This window comes from Gossypium hirsutum, chromosome D07 (genome assembly GCF_007990345.1).
Source record: "Gossypium hirsutum isolate 1008001.06 chromosome D07, Gossypium_hirsutum_v2.1, whole genome shotgun sequence".
Lineage (NCBI taxonomy): Eukaryota > Viridiplantae > Streptophyta > Magnoliopsida > Malvales > Malvaceae > Gossypium > Gossypium hirsutum.
The window spans coordinates 40,214,159-40,218,059 of NC_053443.1; positions in this window are offsets into that span (position 1 = coordinate 40,214,159).

Consider the following 3,901-nt stretch of genomic DNA (forward strand, 5'->3'; position numbering starts at 1 on the left):
TGAAGATGAGAAAAGGATGAACAAAATTCTCTCCTTTCTCTTCTTTAGCTCACGGCAATGGGGGGGACAAACAACTACACACACATTTTTTTTTGTATTCACCATACTCCTTTTTATTATTTTATTTGTTTTATCCCAACATTTTATGACACAAATTAACATATCTTATTTGTGCCATACTCATGCCATAATTTCCATAAAATAAATTGCACATTGTGCATCATGCCCATCATGGCCGGCCACTACTAGTAGGGGGGAAATTTGACATGCAAGTCCCCCCTTTGTCCACATGCACTAATAGGTCCTCACACATTGACCTATCACATTTTAGAATTTTCTCACATAAGTCCTATTAACTAAATTCACATGAAATCAACCAAATTGAAGCTTGAATTTTCACACATTCATAATTACATATTCTAGACAATAAGTATCACATTCAAACATTTTGGTGACTCGGTTAGCGGTCCCGAAACCACTTCCCGACTAGGGTCAACTTTGGGCTGTCACACATCAAAAACAACATCAAAGAAATACAAACATCCATGACCGAATGTCATCTTCATAAATTTACAAAAACATTTGCCATGAGTTAGCTTCTATACTTGATGACCACTCCAAATATACAAAGACTTTCAATGAAAGAGCATTAACATACCTCTTCCTAAACATCAACCAACCCATCATGAAGCAAGAAATCCTCTTCTTCTTCCTTCCTCAAGTCACGCAATAGGGGAGCAAGGATGAGACAACTTTGTTTTCATCACCCCTCCCTTTTTATTACTTTATTACTAACCTTTTATTTATTATTTCTAACATAAATCACTAACACAAAAATGTTTATAATAAGCTTTAACCCATAGCATGGCCGGCCACTACTTGTCATAGGTGGAAATTTGACATGCAAGCCCATTATTTTCATAACATGCACTAATAGGTCCTTATAGATTAACCTATCACCTTTTAAAAGTGCCACACATAAGTCCTATTAATTAAATTCACATGCAATCGACTAAATCGAAGCTCAAAACTTTCACACCTTCATAATCACATATTTTAGACAATAAATATCACATTCAAATAATTTGGTGACTTGGTTTAGCGGTCCTGAAACCGCTTTCCGACTAGGGTCACTTTAGGGGTGTCACAACTCTTCCCCCTTTAGGGATTTTCGTCCCCGAAAATTTCTACCGATGCATAGTTTAGGATAACGTCCTCTTATTGAATTATATTCATATAAACATTAGCTCATCAATAGCAATTGTAATTCATTATTGATTTCTCATCGATCTATAAAATCATTTTCTTATCTTAAAACAAATACATAAACATTTCTACAAGTAGCACATATATCTCATTTTCTTGATTTCATAAGCAATAATCACTTAACTTAATTCACAATTGCATTTCAAACACATATTAAGTACATATTAACATGTATAATTCACATCATCAACCCACATATTTGTAACCCACATTTTCATTCATGTATAAGCTGTAACCTAACCGAAAGTACACATATACTCAAACATCCCAATAAATATCCTTTATAACTTCCTCATATCTTACTATTCAACTTAACCTATTTCCAACAGAAATCAACTTCCACATACCTGAACATTGAATTCATTTAGCACATTAATCACTGTTAACGATACCGTTGAATCATTCGAAATCATTACGGATACTCATTAAGCACATATAGCTCTTACAATGCCATATCCTAGATATGGTCTTACATATGCTCACACATCGAGCCGATGCCATGTCCCAGACATGGTCTTACACACTATCTCAAATCAATGCCTTCGTCCCAGACGAGGTCTTACATGAATCCACTTCACACACTTAGTGCCCACTGACCGATCTCGCACTCATAGTGCCGATTAAGGAATTCGCACACACACAGTGCCTCTAATCATTCACACACATAGTGCTCTTATTCATTCGTTATTACACATTGAAATGACTTAACCAAGTCTATAAACATCATGTATGTACACTTTTAAACATATCATCTCATTTAAATTTGAATTCGTATAGTAATGAATACTTAAACTTTGCTCAAATTACCGGCACGAAGCCTACTAGGCACGAAGGCCGAATACACTCACCAGCATGATTGCTTCGACCTAGCCGATATAAACCAGCACGAATGCTCTTCGGGTTTAGCACGGATATATACTAGCACGAATGCTCTTCGACTTAGCCGGATACATCACTAGCACGAATCCTCGAACTTAACCCGGATAATCATAGCATGAATCTCTTCGGGACTTAGCCCGATACATCACACATGAATGTCTTCAAACTTACCCAGATACTCACTAGCATGAATGCTCTTCGGACTTAGCCCGTTACATCACTAGCATGAATGCTCTTCGGGGCTTAGCCCGGAACATCTAGCATGAATCTCTTCCGGACTTAGCCCGGATACATCACTAGCATGAATGCTCTTCGGGACTTAGCCCGGATCATCGTCGAGACCTTTAGCTCGGATGAAATCTCCACACAAAGCAGCGAATTTTAATCCGGACATAATCTCTGTACATAGCCATCGGGTCTTTCCCCGGACATAATCTCTTCATATAGTCAGCGGGTCTTTAAACTCGGATTCACATCACTGAGTTCATACATATTTATTCACATGTTATCATGTTCACATGGCACAAATCACATTTATAATTTATCATTCTCACATGTAACATATAACATGATTCTTGACTTTAAGTGTAAATATCTTCAATCTAATACATGTATGCTTCTTTTACTAACTTTCAGCTCAATAAGCATCACTACAAAGCTATTAACTTTCTTTGTTCATTTTTATCCTTTATGATAAGACAATGGACATTATTCATCTTCATACATGTATTATGGATTTAAGTTAAATACCAAATTCAATTACTCCAAAACTTACTTATGTATACCCTTCTCAAATATTGACACGTCATAAGCATGTCTCAGTCCTCCCAATACACTTGCTACAGCTCGATCGGGATCGGAATTTCATTACAATAGAATAAACACATTTTCAATTGTCAGAAAATAACCAACACTATCAAATAATCACATAATGGACATGTATAGCTAGACCCAAACGTATTACGGTAGTCCTAGAATCGACTAAAACCGTAGCTCTGATACCAATAAAATTGTAACACCCCCCCGTACCGGAACCCGTTGCCGGGAGTCGGACACGAGGGGTTTCACAGACTAAATTCGGCTTACTATCGCAGTCCCATTTTAAAAAATTTCCAGACAGGCTGGCTAACTGTGTCGCTGTCACCATTAAAATATATCTTGAGTTTCACAATATAAAATCAGTTTCGTGATTTTTCCCTCAAACTAGACTCATATGTACATCTACATATTGGTTTTCTAGAATTTTTGGTCGGGCCAATTATACAGTTTATTAGTTTAAAAATTTCCCCTGTTACAGGGTGCGACTACACTGACCTTCATGCATTAAGATTTGGATATCTCCCTGTACAGGGCTTCAATACTGATGCCGTTTGTTTCTATAGAAACTAGACTCAGAGAGGAATCTATACATATATGGCATGACTCCTAATTATCTTGGTTAATTTAATAATGGGATTTCCAAAGTCGGAATAGGGAATCCAGAACTGTTCTGAGCCCCTGTTTCAAGAAAACCCTAATTTATTCTTAACATACACTCATATGACCGTTTCGTTTCTTCCATATGAAAGTGGATTCCAATCAAGGTTCATTTAAATAATTTATTCACTATTTAATTCTATTCCTACTATTTTTAGTGATTTTTCAAATATACATCACTGCTGCTGTCAGCATCTGCCTTTAAGGTAGATTTACTATTTCATAGTTCCATGATTCAACTAGCCCTTTTAGCATAAATAGACAATTATGATAGTGATTG